This window comes from Peromyscus maniculatus, chromosome 20, assembly GCF_049852395.1.
Source record: "Peromyscus maniculatus bairdii isolate BWxNUB_F1_BW_parent chromosome 20, HU_Pman_BW_mat_3.1, whole genome shotgun sequence".
In the NCBI taxonomy this organism is placed as follows: domain Eukaryota; kingdom Metazoa; phylum Chordata; class Mammalia; order Rodentia; family Cricetidae; genus Peromyscus; species Peromyscus maniculatus.
The window spans coordinates 3,039,641-3,058,901 of NC_134871.1; the positions used below are offsets into that span (position 1 = coordinate 3,039,641).

The window sequence follows — 19,261 nt, forward strand, 5'->3', positions numbered from 1 at the left end:
CACGTATTTCTATAATAGTGATAAAGATGTTGAGACTAGAAGAGTTCGTGTAGCTTGTCCAAGGTCACGGATGACTGAGTATATACTTTACTGCTTCTTAGCAAGAAAAGTTTAGGGGCTGTGCTAAGTTTGCTTTCTGTTTCTGGAAAAAGTACCATGGCCAAAAAAGAACTTGGGAAAGGGTTTATGCTAACTTACAACTCCTGGGTCACAGTCTATCATGTGGTGAAGGGGAATCAGAATAGGAACTCAAAACAGGAACTTGGAGGCAGGAACTGAGAGACTGTGGAAGAATGCTACTTACTGGGTTGTTCAACTACCTCTCTTATATAGCCCAATCCCTCCTTCCCAGTCCAAGGATATTACTTCATCCAATGGGCTGGGCCCTACTTACATCAATTAAGAATGATAAATATGCCCTGTGGATCTTGAGAGATGGGTCAACAATTAAGAACACTTGCTGTTTTTACAGAGGACCTGGGTCCAATTCCCAGCACCCACATGGTAGCTTACACCAACAGTAACTCCAGTTCCAGGGTGCCTAGCACCCTCTTCTGGCTCCCTCAGAGACTACATATGGTGCACAGAGCCACATGCAGGCAAAAGACCCATAACATAAACATAAAATAAAATAATAATTTATAAATTTAAAAAACAAAAAGAAGAAATTAATTAACAGAAGTGCCCACAGGCTGGTCTGGTGGAAGAAATTCATCATTTGAAATTTGCTCTTTATAGGTATGTCTAAGTTTCTGTCAAGTTGAGAGAGAGAGAGAGAGAGAGAGAGAGAGAGAGAGAGAGAGAGAGAGAGAGAGAGGAGAGATCATATCTGTTCATTTGTTATTTTGAAATATCTTACAAATGACCAAATACCTTAGAAAAGAGGTTAGAAAGTCTGTTGAGAAAAAGAACAGGAAATGTTTAAGCTTCATAAAAGACACCTCCATCTGTCTTTGTGACAATTTTGCTATAACAGCATGAAAGCAGCTTGAAATGACATGTTAGTGAATGAGCATAAACCCAATAGAACATTCCAATAAAGGATCATTTTTCTAGCTAAGTAGTAGCTAGACTTATCCTTTGAGCAAATAGTTGCTAGGCTTTGCCCTAGAATCTTATAATACCAAGAGAATGTAGGTAGATTTCATCTTACGTTGAGTGACTGAAAATGTTGTTTTCTCTCCATAATTCATTCCTTCCCTGGTTCCACATTGTAGCATATGGGTAGATTTCTCTGTTGCACTGTTTGTAAGTTAGGAAAATGTGGGCAAAGATGATGAGAGAAGTAATGTTTTCCTTCTTTGCTCAGGTCTTTCTTCTCCATGATCACCATGAGAAAGAGCACACATTGGGCAGCCATTGGCTTCAAGAAACTAGAGAAGCATGTAGCTCAGACTTGTGCCCAACTTGAAGACAGGAGTCGAAATCCCACCAAGGCCGGTAAGCTGTAGATGACTCTGAATCTGTGAAACACACACACACCGGGCTATTTTAAGTTGCTGAGTTGTAGAATTATTATTCAACATTATTTAGCCAGTACCAATGCACCTCCCACACCCACCCAGGCAAAAAAACAAACAAACAAACAAAAAACAAACATAAACAGATCTATCACCATAGCTGGCCTTTCTTTTTCATGGGAGTTACTCAGTGTTTGAATGGGGGTCCCATGCCCTTCATTTTAGGATTTGAATCAAAATTTAAGTGAATCTCATGGTAGTGGGCCATGTTTATAATCACGCCACTTTTCCCAGTATGAACAGAGCCTACAACAATGACAGTCAGAAGCCACAGCAGCAGAAAAAGCACATGTCTTGAGTCTCAGATCCAGGCTGGTGAGTAGACATTGCCTCTGACTTTGGGTAGGAGACCCAGCTGGTTTCACCATCCATAAAATGGGACCAGGAGCCTTACTCCTCTAGATTCAGGAAGGAATTAAATAGCAAGGTCAAAAGAGGCACACGAGAAACAATGTAAGGTCCTGGTGAGCCCAGTGAAGGACAAGTGGCATTTAACATCCCAAATAAATTGAAATCTGAGTGAGGACACTGAAGAGCTTTACTCAAGTCAGGTGGTTTGCAATCTGACAGTCACATAGCAGTCTCTCAATGAATATTCTCCCAGTGTCATTCTGGCCTCTTGGGGAGTACGTTAATCTTGTCTGTTTAGTTATCTAGTGGCAGGGCCTTGTTGTAACTCCTCAGAGAAACTGTTACATTCACAATCACACATTTTCTTTCTCCAAGGCTGCTGGATTTTCCTTTTTGTGCCTGTATTCAATGCCCTTGTTTTTCAGACTCTTGTTAAGTAAAGCAAAATTGATGAGGACACTAATCTTTGCTAGAATAGATAAACTTTTTACATGCACATACCTTGTATGTTAATTTCCTTTTAATTTTTAAATTTTAATCTAATTTTATTATTACTATTATTATATTACTATTATTTGAACTGGGTCTTGGTATGTAGCCTAGGCTGTCGTTCAACTAGACATCTCCCTACCCTAGCCTTCCAAGTTCAAGATTGCTTGCACTATCATGCCTGGATCTTTTAGATTTTTTCTTTTCAATACCAGCTTTATTGAGATGTAATTGTTATACCATTAAATGTCAAGTGTGTGTGAATAAAAAATCTGTTACTTAAATGTGCCATACTGTTTATCTGTTCAGCAGCTGATGGGCATTATGTTTCTAACTTTTGGCCATTATGAATGATGGTGCTGTTTGATACTATTTTTTGAAGAACAACATTTAAAAAATTTGCTAATGTGGTTTATTTATTTATTTCTTATGCATTTTATTTCATTTTAAGAATCTATTGTCCAATCCTAGGCCATAAAGACTTATGCCTATGTCTACTTCTAAGAGTTTCATCGTTTTAGCTCCTGCATTTAGGTTGATTGTTCATGTTGGATTAACTTTTGGATGGGTGTTAAGAACAAGCCCCATTTAAATATTTTGCATGTGGAAGTCTAGCTCTCCAGCACTCTTTGTGGAAAACACTGTTCTTCCTTTATTAATGGGCTTAGCATTCTGATGAAATGCCAATTCACACAAACATAAGGTTTCTCTCTGGATTCTTTTCCTTTGAGTTATGTCTCTTGTTCCTGATCTTCATTATCTTGACTGCTGATTTGTTATGTTTTCTTTGTCAGAGTGTGAACATTTCTACTGATTTCTTTCTTTCCGAGGCTCTTGGCTATTCTCAGGCCCCTGCAGACCCACAGTCATTTTAGGATGAACTTGTGAACTTCTGTAAAAATGACAGGTTGAATTTTGAAAGGGATAGCTTTGAATCTGCAGACCAGATTGGGGAATAAAGTTAAGCCTGTCATCTCTACAATTAAATTTTCCTAACTGTTTGCATGAGATGTCTTTCTATTTAATTACATTTTCATTTATTTATTCATTACTGTTTTTAAAATTTTTAGTATAGTTTGTACTTCTGTTGACTTTATTCTTTCATATTCATTCTTTTTGACACTATAAATGGTCTTCAGTCCTGTTGCTGGATGAGTGCTGTTATACAGATTCGGCCTTAGATTCTCTGTCTTTCAAGGATGTGAACTTTCTTCACAGGGTGGGAACACCTGGACTCGGCATAGTGAAATGTGATGTTGGAAGATTATAGAAACCTTCCCTGAGTCTTGTCTCTAAGTCAAACCATCTCATAAATCTGGGGCAAAGAACAGTGTCTTGGAATTTAGTATGGCTCCAGTTCTGTTAATTTCATGTTGTGACTGTAGGACAAATGTCCTGTGTTTCACCATAGCTGCCCTGCTTCATGATGAAAATAGGCACGCATAGCCTGGAATAAGCAGATATGCCACAGAAGCCGATATTAATTTTTCTCCCTGTGAGAGAAGGGCCTCTGAGATATGTTCATATGAAACATTGGTGTTTTTCTTTTGTTGTTATTTCTTGACCTAGCCTTCGAGTCCTATAATCTCCTTTTCAGTATAGATGGGTTTTATTTTCTGTTTGTTTAGTCAATTATCTGGAACTCCCAATCAGCAGAAGTAGCAAGAATGCACTTGTCATGTTATGTGCCTGGCCATGATGGTATGACTTTCACTTATTCATCACTAACTAGTTGTTCTTTATGGATGTTTCACAGATATATTAGTTGAAATAAGTCTCTCTCTCTGAGTGTGTGTGTGTGTGTGTGTGTGTGTGTGTGTGTGTGTGTGATCATGAAAGGGCACTGGGTTTTTCTACTTTTTTCTATTGTGGAGATAATATATTTTTAAAAATTTGTTCTATTAATGCCATATATCACATTAGTTGCTTTTAATAGTGTGGTGGTTAGAATGAAAGTGTCTCCCATAGGCTTATAGGAAGTGGCATTCGAAAGAATTAGGACATATGGTCTTGTTAGAGTAGGTGTGGCCTTGTTGGAGTAAATACATCACTGAGGGTGGCCTTTGAGGTTTCAGAAGCTCAAGCTAGGCCCAGTTTCTCTCTCTTCCTGCTGCCTGTGGGTCCAGATGTATAACTCTCAGCCACCTCTCCAGTACCATGTCTACCTGTGTACTACCATGTTTCCCACCACAATCATAATGGACTAAACCTCTGAACTGTAAGCCAGCCCCCAATTAAATATTTTCCTTTATAAGAGTTGCCATGTCATGATGTCTTTTCACAGCCACAGAAATACTAACACAGATATATTGAACAAACTACACTCCTGATATAAATTTCATTTGCTAGTGATATGTGACCCATTGTGTATGTTGGAGAATTCAATTTGCTGGGATTTTTTTTTCTTAAGGATTTTTAAAAGTCTATGTTCTTGTGAAACATCATTTTTCTTTAGTTTTTATGTCTTTGCCTAGTTTTTGGTATATGGTTGGTATGGGCCTCATAGTACTGTTGTCCTGTGAATCTCTGAAGTTTTATTTCTTTGTTTTTATTCTTTTGTTTGGAATAATCTGGATTGATGTGTCTTCAGGTTTATTGATTCTTTCCTTTTGCTCGTTCAAATACGCAACTGGACTCCTGTAGATCATTTTCCGCCTCAGTTACCTCCCTTACTTTTGATGCTGTTGTTTGTGCCGCAAGGTCTCACGCAGTCTAGGCCAGCCACAGACTTGATATGAATAAGGTTTATGTGCCTTTAGCTCCTCCAGTCTGGGATTTCATGGCCGTGTCACCATTTCCAACATCACCTCTAGGCTTGCATTTAAGTTCTTTAAAATAATTTGTGTCTTTTTATTGATAACCAACTTAGTAGTGCACTGCTCTCATGTTTTCTTTAATTTCTTAAGTATGATTTCTTTGAATATGTTTATAATAACTATTTTTATGTCTTTGCCTGGAAATTATAGTGACCATGCTTTAGCTTGGATGGTCAGTATTACCTGTTGTTGTTTTTTTTTTTGTTTTTTGTTTTTTGTTTTTTGTTTTTTGTTTTCCTTATTAGAAGAACCTGGACTTCTTACATGACATATTGGAACAACTCTGGAAATCAGGTTTTCTCTCCCCTTTGGCTTTTGTTATTGTTTCTGACTGCTGTTCCTATTGTGTGCCCAGTGACTTCCTATGGCTGAAAAGAAAGTATAAAGTACAATTAATATCTTTTCTGTTATGTGTAGCCACTAAAATATTCACATAATTTTCTTAGTGTTTTGTGGTGGTATTGTGTTCCCCAAAATATTGTGTACTCTAATAAATTTATCTGGGGTCAGAGAACAGACAGCCACTAGATACAAAGGCTAGAAAATGGTGGCACTCACACCTTTAATCCTAGCACTCCAGAGATAGAAATCCCTCTGGATCTTTGTGAGTTCAAGGCCACATTGGAAATAGCCAAGCATGGTGACACACGCCTTTAATCCCAGAAAGCCAGCCTTTAATCCCAGGGAGTGGTGGTAGAAAGCAGAAAAATATATAAGGCATGAGGACCAAAAACTAGAAGATTTTGGCTGGTTAAGCATTCAGGCTTTTGAGCAGTAATTCAGCTGAGACCCATTCTGGATGAGGACTCAGAGGCCTCCAGTCTGAGGAGACAAGACCAGCTGAGGATCCGGCGAGGTGAGATAGCTGTGGCTTGTTCTGTCTCTCTGATCTACCAGCATGGACCCCAATAACTCGCCTCAGATTTGATTTTATTAATAAGAACTTTTAAGATTCCTGCTACAGTGTTTAGTTAATTATTAGAAACAGATTTCCTTAAAATGTCCTAGACTGTGTGTGTGTGTATGTGTGTGTGTGTGTGTGTGTGTGTGTGTGTGTGTGTGTGTGTGTGTGTTTGTGTGTTAAGTTCAGCATACTGGCAAGTGGTTCATATCTATGATTTAACCTTAACTTCAGCCAAGTCAAAGACTTAAGACAGGAGAAGAGGATAGAACCGTCAATTCTCATGTATGTTCTGGGTCTATAGACAGTCCTGAAGATGTGTCTGTGCTTCAAGACCATAGTTGACATCACATAGGTCATTTTTATTGGCCTGTTCTTAGGCCCAAATGGTAACACTTTCTTTAAGCAGCTACAATTCTTAGTAATTGTCACTGTTCATGTGTGACAGCTATCCATGTGGGTATGATTATTCTCCTAGGCAATAATAAACTCTGGATTAGACCAAATAAAGACAATGGTTAAAACTATAGAGGTTTTCATAGTTTCACACAAATCAAATAGTGCCACTTCCCTAGGGAGATGAGGCTTTCTGGGATGTTCCAATCCCCTTTCCCTCTCCAGGGATCACTAAACTAAATCATAACAACCCTGATTTTGATGCTGATGGTTGTCAATGCTACCAAAGACCCAGAGAGAATGTGATAGGGAAGTTAATATGTCATGATTGATTCTGTACTGTACGAAACTCAGTTATTATTTTTTGAGTAATTGACTTTTTGATTGCAATCCTTTAGTGCATTTCTGATACTCTAAACCGTTGATTCTGATGGTTTTCACTACTTTTCTCATTGCCTTTGTAGAACAATGAATTTCAGAGGACTTTAATACACTACTTTAGAATAGTCCATTACGTATTAGCTTTCTGTAGCTATGGAGCAAATTACCATAAACACAGCAGTTAAAAACACGCTCATTTATAGTCTTATAGTTTTTATAAATCAAAAAATCTGCCAGAGTGACAGATTTTTGTAAAAAGGCTTAAAAGGCCAAATCAACAAGTACATTGGACTGCAATTTTCTTCTGGATCATAAGGTGGTTTTTTTTTTTGCTGTTGTTGTTTTGTTTTATTTTCCCCCACATTCATTTGAGTTGTCTATAGACTTCAGTATCTTGCAGTTTGAGAAGGAGAATAGCTTCTAGTCAATCTTAGCTGTCAGAGACCACCCTCAGGTCCTTATTCTCCCTCAGAAGCTTATTCTGGTCAATGAAATCCTCTCTCTAGTCTGTTCAAATGGAGTCTTATATATAACATAATCTAATGATGTGTTATGTTTGAATGTGAAATGCCTCCAGCCCCGACAGGGCCATGCATGAATTAAACATGGTCCCTAGCTGGTGGCGGTATTTTGGGAGGCTGTAGAAACTTTAAGAGGTGCGGCTTAGCAGGAGCAAGTGGGTCTCCAGGAGATGAGTCTTGGAATGCTATACCTGACCGCCTGGACCATTTTGCTCTCTGCTTTATCTATACCAGGAGGTGAGCAGCTCCTACAACATGGGCCCTCTGCCTCCCCATGTGCTCAGAATCATGGAGTCAAGCATTGTAGCCTGAAATCTCTCAAAACAGGTGTAAAAATTAATAACTATTTGAAGTAATCCTTTCTAAATGTTTGTATAGTCACAGAAAAGATGACACCGCACAGGGCAACCATCCCGTCACAGCCTCAGGATTTGGTCACAAGGGGTAGGGGATGATGGTGGATACATGAAGAGGTCTGAGAGCCATCTTACAATCCTGCTTTCCAGGCTCTGGAATTCTCAGGCACTCATACTAGAGACACAGCTTTCAGCTGTTTTTCATTTGTACCAGCCATGAGTCATGTGGCAATTTCACTTGAATGAATGCAACTCATTCAGACAAGAACCCTTTGATATAGGTGAGGGAGGTATTCCTAAGCCCATTTTAGAGATCTGAATTAAAACAAAACTGAAAAAAAAAAGACAGAGATTATGGCTTGCTCTTAAATACTCAACTGGTGAGCATCTTGTTCACTTCTCTGACCCTGAATAGGGAGACTTGTGTTCTGCTTCTACCGGCCTGGCAGAACAAAGGCTGGTCCACTTGGATTCTGGTTTTGTACACAGATGGATATTAGTACCTAAGTCCTCCTTATGGGACTCTGTCCTTGCTGTAGTCTCCCCTGGGTTCTTGTACCTTTTGCCTGTGCATTTGAAGAGCATACCTGAGCATGGAAATGGTATTAAACAGCGGTTTTGATAAAATGGAGTTTTCAGGGGTGAATTGTAAGGAAAATAGCCGTAAAGTCCATTTACTTACAGCAATGTATTCTAGAAGCTCCTTCTGGCCCAGCTCAAAGGGAGCCGAACATCATCCCTTGCAGAAAGTAAATGGGATTTTTATTTTCATTTTCGAAGTGCCTTGAAATCAGCAGTTGTGAGGCAGGCAATGGGACCTTGGTAAAGACCTCATCAGGAGGAAGATCACAAGGTGTTGGAGGTAGCCAGGTGTGGACCATACGCACTTTCACTTGAATTTGATGGCTATGGAAGAAATTAACCATTTACAACCAGGCTCATTGCCTCTGTTTCATTCCCTGGTTCAATGTACCTAGTCATCAGAATGAATGATGTAGCTCTCCAGACATGCAACTCAAACCTTTTAATTACTTCTCTGTATATTCCTATAGCCATGCAAATGGGTATTGCGGCCCTCATCAATTAATACTTCAAAAATGGAAAAGGGTTAAGGATGTTGGTTTCCTTTCCAGAATCTGGCTTCTAGCTTCTGAATGAAGCCCCAGCTGTTATGGGAAGGTGGATCTGGTCTTCTACAAAGACTTTCCATGTCCCAGTGCTCCTGAATGATCATGCTCAGCTAGAGTTCCAAGCTTACATCCCCTTCAACATCCTCACTTCCTGTTTGGTTCATACACTTCTCTGTCCTAAGGGCACTTCCACCGAGTCACTTCCACTCCAAGCCAGTCTTAGGTGCTGTTTTGCAGGCACTTCCTGAGACAGGAAGTGAAAATGTTCTGTGGTATCCTTCATCTGTGTTGAAGAAGAATAAAATCCCACCTTTCATCAGTGTTTCAAGGGACATTTACTGTCTTACTTTCTTTCCTTGTTGCTGTTATAAAATAACCAGTCAAAAGCAAAGCAAGGAAGAAAGAGTTGATTTGGACTTACAGTTTGAAGTAAAAATTCAGAAGCAGTAGCCTGAGATGCAGTTCACATTATACCCACAGTCAGGAAGCTAAGAGCAATGAGTGCATGCACGCTAATGCTCAGCTCATGTTCTCTGCCTTAAACAGTCCAGGACCCCAAGAAATAGTACAGTCATTACTAAGATAGGTCTTCCCACATTTATTAACCCATACAGTTTAATCCCTTAGAAGCATACCCAGAGGTCCTTCTCTCTCAAGTATTTTAGAGCTTTTCAGTTTGGCAACTAATACTATCATATTTATATTTTAACTTTAGCTGTCTGGAATATGTTCAACAAATACAGAACTTACCTAGATATGATAAAATGAAGGCTAATCTGTACCTTCACTATTTAGAAAAGAAACAGCTTTGGGAACATGACAAATAACACATGATAGATTTACTCCTAATATGAGAAACACTTACATGTTCCAAATCTTAATTTTCTTTCTGTAGCAAAGGGGTCATGCAACATGATTCTGCTCAGATGACATAGACATGCTAATGCCAAACGTTATGAATGAATTATCAGGTCTTTAAAAACAGAATCTTTATCATGAAATACTTGTGTGACAGGAGGTACACTGTTCTAGTCAGGCTACAGGCCACTTTTTATTTCTGATTGAAGTCTAAAAATCTCATCCTTTTGTTTATTCAAGCACATAAAACCAAGCCCTACCCCAGCTTAGTCTTCCAAGTGCCTTGAAATCAGTAGTAACACACAAAACAAACTTCATTGTTGGCTCCTAGTTGACTTCTGTTTGGAGAGGAAGGTGATGGGTAGCTGTGCTAGAAAGGAATGTAGATTATAGTTCTACAGACAGATGGAGGTAGACATAGCCAGTGGATAGTATCTGGGGTCCTTGGAGTCTCTTAACTGCCACAAACTGGATATGCATCATCCTAACAGAATATGGACAGCACATGTGGGAAGTGGAACAGACTTGCATGTGTTAAATCTCGGTGATTAACACAGTGACCATGCTGTGACCATGTCTGTCTGACCTCAGCAATTTTATGAAAGTGTAAAATATTTTAGAATAAAACATTAGAGATAACACATATTGTGAAATGAACTATGTGTGGTAGAATGCATATTATGGTAACTTTTGCTCAAATTAATACATACACATCCTAGGTATTCACATGTAAATTCACATATTTATGAATATAACTCTGTATGTAGATTTACATAATATATGTGAATTCACTTCACATTTATATATTCTACACATGTGATTTTAAAGAATCTTATTAGCTTATGTAGTTTTTTCTCTAGATTAGATTCATGACCTTAGTCCTTTGCTTATGTTCAAGCCTAGTTTTAAATGTGTAGCTAGCCTAGTTCTTCTCTTTCTGTAGGCTATGGCAACTTCATCTACAGCTCTGTATTTCTGAGATGACATAGGAAGCCTCTGTATTGAAATTTGAATTGGACCATGAGCCCTAATTTAGAAAGCATTCTTCTTCATTTAAGAGCATCACTGTTGTTTTGTTTCATTTCTCCAGGTTACTAGTAAAGTTGCACATCTGTTCTGCTTCCCATAAGTTATCTTTAGGCCCCTAGGTCTCACATGGCTACAAGTTTACTCTCAGGAGTCTTGGGTGCAGGAACCTTAGGATGCTAGCCATGGAGGATGTGTTGGATGATCATCTTCATAGGTAAGAGGACTGATGGAGATAGCTCCCAGATCCATCCTAGACTCTTTCCTTAAGAATTATTATTTATGCTACTTAAGTTATTCTGTCACACTCTATGTTTTCCCTCCAGGGTTAGCTTTCCCTACCCAGGATAAATTATTTTCACCAATAAGACTTTATTCTCAATAGTTTGGAAACCAGGACTTTAAATAGAAGGCATATGTCACTCCAGTATGGATTATAACATGAAGAGTATGTAGGAAAATCCAAAAGTAGAGGAGCAGGATGGCAGGTGCCTGTAATCCTAGCCTCGGGGAGGCTGAGGCAGGAGGATCAGGAATGAGAGGTCGTCTTCCGCTGAATATCAAATTGGAGGCTAGATTGCTACATAGGATCCTGTCTCAAAAACAAGAAAACCCAAGAGCTGAAGCAACGTCTGGGCTTATAAGAAAACATCCCTTTCTAGTTGGTGAGTAAAAGAGTATGTACGTGGTCCTTGGGCCTCAGAGACTGAAAGGACTACATGGAAGAGGCTACCTGTCCCGGGTGGGACTCAAGGCATGGTAGGTGTAAATCTGAGACAAAGCACCCAACTTCTCCCTCTTTCTCTTGATAGTTTTTCTGAGAAGTAACAATGAGTTCATTGATCCACACCCACAGACCGCTCCCTACCCCCAGCAGACTGCAGAGAAAGGTGGAGGACTGTTGATCCAAGTACACCAACATTCAGAGGATGGGGAGCATATCTCCTGAGTATTTTTATGGCAATCTAAGATTTCTTGAATACACAAGCTACTGTATGATGATAATTATTCTGCCATAATAATAAATTACAGGGTAATTCAAAGCATGTGCTATTACCTGTCCCAGAAGCAAGGAAAAAAGCAATTACTGGTTAAAACCACATAGCTTCAAATTAGTGAGATTGGAATGAGTTGGAGTTTTTAGACTGCAAGTCTCCTCTTCAGAGCCATTACACTCTGAAACTCTCATGTCCTTCTCCTTGGAGATATCCCTGCAACCAGCCTGTCTTCCTCACTTTTTGGGGAGCCTTTCTGACCTACTCTGTATCCTTGTTTTCTCCCTTACTGTGGATTTAGTGCACGATCATAGTCTTAAGAACCTAGGATCAGGTGTCCAAGAGGCTAGGAGCTTGAATTTCTTGCAGGATCAGACAGACAGAGCTGGGAATCTAGAATGTAAACTGACATAAAGGACTATAGGGACCAGACACAGACCATTCACCTGTAACCTGGATGTCAACCTAGGCAAAAGAGAGACACAAAATTTACAAGTCCTACTTAGAAGAGCTCCTGAATAAAGAAATTAAAGATGAGTGCATTATCACTTTAGTCCAATTAAAGCAGTCACTTTTTAATACAGTGCTTTTGTGTTCAAAGGAAGTTCTTAGATGTTTTCCCAATGGAGCTCTCATAAAACTGAGACAAGGGCCAGAGAGATCGATTTTCCTGTGTCAGTTTGAAGACCTGAGTTTGGATCTTAGAACCCAAGTAAAATAGACCGGGGTGGCTTTGGTTTGCCTTAATACCAGCCCTGTGGAAGACAGAAGCAGGTGCATCTCTGAGACTTGCTGGTTCCCAGCTTATCCAGGTTCTGTGACAGACCCTGAGTCAAGAGAATAAGATAGAGAGTGATAAATGAAGAAAGATAGTTAACATTCTCCTTTGACCTCCATGCATGTGAATAGGTATGTGTATCTGTATGTGTGTGCATATAGCACAGACACATTCATACCCCACCCTACACACAAACAATCAGAAACAAACAGTTCTCTTTTTTCAGAAATACATCCCAATGATAGAGTAGTGTTTAGTAGCCGAAGGCACACGGTTAGTGCCATGATGGAAGGTAGTTATTTTATCAGCCAGGGGATGACCAGAAAATGACATCTTTTCATTTGGGTACATCTTGTACCTGGCATTGTACGTGGTATTTGGAAGCTTATATCAGCAAATATAAATTGAATGAATGAATCAGAAATAATATAGTCAGAATCCTCAGAAATTTGAGATTCAATGATGCCAGGAATATTATCTCAGTTCTGTTGCTCTTTGATGAAAGGCTTTGTGGGGAGTCACTTGGCATTTCTGATCTTCAGGTTTCATGTAAAAGACAGAGAAGTGCTAGATGGTAGTGGCGCGCACCTTTGATCCCAGCACTCAGGAGGCAGAGGCAGCTGGATCTCTGTGAGTTTGAGGCCAGCCTGGTCTACAGAGTGAGGTACCAGGACAGCCAGAACTACACAGAGAAACCCTGTCTCAAAGAAAGAAAGAAAGAAAGAAGAGAGAGAGAGAGAGAGAGAGAGAGAGAGAGAGAGAGAGAAAGAAAGAAAGAAAGAAAGAAAGAAAGAAAGAAAGAAAGAAAGAAAGAAAGAAAGAAAGAAAGAAAGGGGGAAAAAGAAGACATGGAAGTAAACTAAGTGCCTCTACAGCTACAGGGCTATTGAGAAAGTCATATACACAGCTCAGATATACACCACATACTTCTTTTACATCCAGCACCATACCATGGTGACCGAGTGACAGTGACCATGACAGTGAAAGAAGAACTTTGCTTAGAGATGCTACATTGTTTGGCAGTCTCTATTATTTGAACACGTTTATTCCCACACAGCTTCCTTGAAGCACACACCAGTCTTAAGCTTCCCACTTGAGAAGAAAGCAGACGAAAAGCTATCCAGGTATCAAGGTGACCTCTGTTATTAAACCCACACAACAGGTCACACTCACTCTCCCCCTTCTCAGCATCATAAAGAAGGGTTCAGAATCCATCTCACTGAGTTCTCTGAGGTAAAAACTCTCACTTTTAGGCCTGGCTGAGCCTTCCTAAGCCAGGTGACACTAGGTTGTGAGCTGGGTGCTTAAATAGTTCTCGTTCTGTTGCAATGATTTTTTTCTTCTTTTATTTTTCCTCTTTTGCCAATTACCTTTTCTCATCCTATGAAAGTTAATTTTGTTTTGTTGTTCTCTGTTGTTAGAGGCCAGATCATCACCCTCATTAGTGGTGTACCACCAGTAATTTCTATAAATCCTGTGCATTTAGTGGTAAAACTGTCACTATGACATTTTAATAGAAGAGAAGGATTTCCTCTCCATGCTAAATCCAAGTTCAATACCAAATACCCACCTCTGGTGTGACAAGAAGCCTACAGGCAGGGACTTTCCTTAGCCTGTGTGCATGGATATTCCAAGATGTTGTTCTTCCCATCTCATACAGCCCAAATGGTGGAGGCAAGGAAAGATGCTGGGATGAAGGACATGGAGAAGAGGTTGGACAACTACTTTCTTTCAAGGACTCTACAGAAAGTTTGCACAGAAAGTTTGATACATTGGAGGTGCTTGGAAAAGACGTGACCTTGTCATTTCAGTGAGGATATGAGTCACTGATTTCTGGGAAATTCAGTGAAGATTGTTCATGAGCCTATTGATATTTACACAAAATTTCTATATTTCTATTCATTTCTCTTGTTTTTTTTTTAATTTCCTAGACTTTCCACAAGTCTGTATAGTCTTCAATGATTACCCTCAAATGCTAAGCACTACTAAGTAAGAGGGTTTATGGAAATGTTTCGTAAATTATATACAGTATATTCTAAGAGATACACAGAAAGATAATGAATGAAAAACAACCCTTTCTTCTTGGGTTATATGATTCTCATTCATTTGCTGCTGTCAGTGAAAAGAGACAGTCAAAGATGGGGACAGCAGCAGGTACAGTGACAGGTAAGGACATTATGTATCCAAGCTCTGAAACAAGTGTGCTTTCTGGGTCTGAAGATCTTGCATAATACTCTCTTTGAAGTAGTTAAAGAGGAACATTGCCCCCTATTTCCATTCCACCCCTAGCCCAACACTGATGCATTTGGGAAAAGAAATATTGATTACACAAAAAGTGTATTGATTTCTGTATACTTCCATAAATGTATATTCACAAGCCAACTCATAAGCCTGTACCTAGAATGTGCAAAACCTAGGGGGTGAGTCTTCTCAAGGACACATGAATTAGCAAGACTTTATTTAAGGGTCTGACTTGTTAATTTAGTTAAGTCTTTTAATATGCCACTCTGTGTTACCTGTTTTGAAAAATGCAGGTAAATTTTATTCACCTAATCTGACTTTTGGATATAAAATAATTCAGTGGTAGAGTTGGTAGAAACCCCTAAGGACAAAAAAAATGAAGCTGAAAGAACATATAAATCCAGGTGTTTTGGTCTTCATGGAAAGAACTGGATTGTTATGGAAAGTCAACTACGGGTTGCTTCCAAAAGGAAGGCTCACAGGTAAGAGCTATTTCTTTTATTTTTTTTTTATGGTTACAATAGACATTTATTTAAAGAGAGGCCTCTGCAGAACAAATAATTCTTAAATTGTGATTCAAGTTGAAACTTCATTAAAACATGCTAAGACCAGGACATCCACAGATCTCAACTACAAGATCACTTCTTCGTCTATTCTTCTTTCTCTTTTCTTTCCCGAATAACCTCTTTCAGATAGGGTCCAAGGTAGAATGTGTCCTCCTCATATTTTGTCCACTGCTCCTTAGGCAAGATCTGATGCCTCATGGTCAGGTCCAGAGCTCTCTTAATTCTAAACATTCTGTCATTATAAATATTCTTAGGAAGCCTTCTTATGGCTTCTTTCACATCTTCAGTCTCGGATATTGTATCATCTCACATTAACCCCAGTTTGTTGAATCCTGCAGCATTAGAATACCATTTTCGCCGGGCGATGGTGGCGCACGCCTTTAATCCCAGCACTCAGGAGGCAGAGACAGGCGGATCTCTGTGAGTTCGAGGCCAGCCTGGGCTACCAAGTGAGTTCCAGGAAAGGCGCAAAGCTACACGGAGAAACCCTGTCTTGAAAAACCAAAAAAAAAAAAAAAAAAAAAAAAAAAAAAAAAAAAAAAGAATACCATTTTCAAAAACCATCCAGCCACTTGCTTGACGCTTGTAACAGCATGTCAGCCCACCATTTTGACCTGAGACTGAGACAAGAGCTATTTCTAAAAGGATGTTTGGAAGTCAGAGTCAAAACATTTCCTTAGTTCCATTAAGAGTTTAATAACAAAACAAACAAACAAACAATCATCGCCCCCCAAAAAACCTACATGGGTCTCTCCACCAAGGACCAACTGGTAGATTCAACTTGCTTGAATCAATTGTTGGATCAGTGATTACTGTAAATCAACCTAGAAACTTTTATAATTTTCTCTTAGTCATTATGCCACTGTGGAGAGTCCAAGGTCCTGAAAAATAGATCTCTCACCTTGAATCTCACTTGAGGAGATCATTGCTCTACATTCACTCAGGTGGAACAAGGTTTTTTCATGTTTTAACTTACAATATAGAAGGTGAAATCTGTCTGGTAATTGGATGCACTATGATTTTAGGATTTTCTCTGCTTAGTACTTCCACATAGTATTACATCAATTCTCCACAAATATGCCACAGAATACATTTGTCAGAGCAGGTGGTATCGGGTTGATATCATCGGAAAATAACTTGTTTTTTTTACCATCTTCAAACTCCCTTAGCTGCATTTACTTTTCATTTCCTGGGTAGCAGATTGGAGAGACCAGACTTTCCCAGTCACTTCCAAGTATTAAGAAGTCAGATTCCCAGAGCTATGAGTTGGCCCATCCCATCATCCACCCCATCTATGATCTGCTGGAGCACATGAAGGGGCCAGTCTTGTAGACCCAAAGTTGTATGATCTCCATGATAGAGGGCAACAGGATATCCAAGAGGAGTCTCTGTGAGGGCCCAGTATTGCAATGTAGCAAAAACCAGAGACCTCAAAACAGACCAATGACTCATTGCAATGAACACTTGCAAGTAATGATATATAGACTAGGGGGTATACTGTGTGACTCACTGTGTTACACTATAGCTTCCATGACAAGATTTTTCTTTTCTTTCTTCTTTTTCCTTATCTTTTAAATTTTTTATTTTATCCTGGGTAGAGGGGAGATTGCAAGGGCAGAGGGTGGATGGGAAGGGAGAGAGAGATGAGCGAGATCAAGATGCATGATGTGAAATCCACAAAGAATCAATAAAAAGTAAATTATACTTTAAAAAAAAGTCAGGTTCCATTTATGTCAAAATTTAATTTCACCACTGGTTTAAAGCTTCTGTCTTTGCCCATCTCAAGGTTGGCTAGATGGTCAAGTCTCAGTAAAACCATAAGGTGCTCCATCTTTTCTTCAACTCTCTATCCTCTAGCTTCCAACCCACTCACTCAATTGCTGACAGATTGGCCAAGGCTAAGGCAGTGGGAGGGATGAGAGAGCAAGTGGCAGATGCTGGTCAAATATCCATGGGTATCCAGTAAAACATTTTCATAGCATCAATACAGGGAGAAGGTCAGGATAGAGAGAAGCTTCAGAGTCATGGGGATGGATGAGGAAAGGGAGAAACACACACACACACACACACACACACACACACACACACACACACACACAATCTAACCATGATCAAGGGAGGTAGGGAAGACAGAGTTTCATTCAAATGTGACAATTCTTGTCTCACATGACTTCTGAATCATGAGCCTCCTCCTACACCATCCCCAAGTTGCTGAGTGGCAGCAACTGAGGCAAGACATAATCCTGGGTCATCTGTGAGCTGGCCCATTCTTGTGTTCTTTTAAGTTGAGTATATAGGAAGACAGCAGGATGATCATAGTCCATCTCATGGAACCCATGTTTCTCTTCATCAGTCTACTGCTGAAATAAGTCATTTGTCTTTCAAGATGTTCAGCCCTCCAGATATCTCACTGCTTCCTTGGAGTTTCATTTCATCTGCTTGTTCATCACAGTGTTTACTGTGAGTGGATTCTTAAGGCTGCATTTGGCTTAGATTTTTTTTTAGTGCAGAAACTTTGAGTGGTTCTGTGTTGCACATGACAGCTCACGCTCACATATTATGAGAATGCAATTCATCAGTGGACGCAGATGGTTTCTGGGAGCCTAAGTGTTCCTTCTGTTGAACCCACACAATAACTTCATGCAAAAGGAATTCTCAGCCTCTTTTATCAAATGAAGAAAACTGAGGTTCTGAGAGTTCCATGGATGACCCAAAGTCATTCAGCTCTTGAGTGGCAGAGTGGAATGTGAGATGGATGCAGTGGGTTTCGAGTCAGGGTTCAGAACGACTGTATAAGGCATCCTTCCATTTCTCCTCATCACCTTCTTACCAGACAGCTCCCATACCTTTTGATTCTTTTTATTTTTTTTTTTTTCGAGACAGGGTTTCTCTGTGTAGCTTTGTGCTTTTCCTGGAACTTGCTTTGTAGCCCAGGCTGGCCTCGAACTCACAGAGATCCGCCTGCCTTGGCCTCCGAGTGCTGGGATTAAGGGCGTGCGCCACCACCACCTGGCTTTGATTCTTTTTGGCTTGTACTCCATGCATCTCAAAGGCATTTACACATTTACCTTGGGATGCAGTGCTTGAGAAAGAACCAAAAGGGATGGGGTGTTCTTGATGCCACCAAGCCATAAATGAGAAAGGCAGAGATAGGACCAGTGGAGAGAGATCCCCAAGGGTCACCTTCACCTGTCGAATAGAGATTTGGTTCCCACTGTGGCAGAATTACTAGGATTGAAGATCTCTGAGTAATCAGGACATAGAGGCCACACCCTCATGAAGGACAGAGTGAAGTTCCTGAAGAGTGAGTTTGTTGTTGTGAGAACAGGTTTTTGCTGTTGACAAGTCTTTTCGCAAACGCATTAGCCCTCTGCACATATTCACTTCCCTTTTGTTCCTCAGTGCATGGAACAACAGAAAACTCCCACTAAGAGCTGACCTGACAGCCCAGCACATTCTTGGACTTTCAGAATTAGGGAGGGATAAATAAACCCCTTTATCTTATCAATTCTCAGTCTTGGGTATTTTGTTTTTGGAAACAATACATTCATGCCAAGATAAGATCAAGACAGGGATCTATAAAGATCTGTTTAGTTTTATTTTATAATAGCAAAATCTAAACTAATTTAAGGAAAATGGTTAATTAAGGTGCTTAAGTTACCAAACTATGAGAAAGGCCAGAGGTAAGAGGCCAGAGGTGAGCTGGCTGCTGGGACCACAGGACTGAAGCTTCAGAATTACATAGAAAATTGTCTCCAGCTCCCAGCTCTGGCTTTGTCTCCAGCTCCCAACTCTGGCTCGTCATGTGTGCTGACTTCTTATTTTATGCTGGTGACTCCACAGAACAGGAAGTATGGGTACAGGTGTAGCTGGATGTTTTCCTGTGTCCTGGCCTGCTGGTGATGGAGACAAATCTCTCCCACTTGTATCCATCTC

At 39.8% G+C, this 19,261-nt stretch overlaps 1 pseudogene; it reads right to left on the bottom strand.

The window, feature by feature from the left end:
* Nucleotides 1-15,251: 15,251 nt before the first annotated feature.
* LOC102912802 (cytochrome b-c1 complex subunit 7 pseudogene) lies at nt 15,252-15,637 on the bottom strand (annotated as a pseudogene).
* Nucleotides 15,638-19,261: the final 3,624 nt, after the last annotated feature.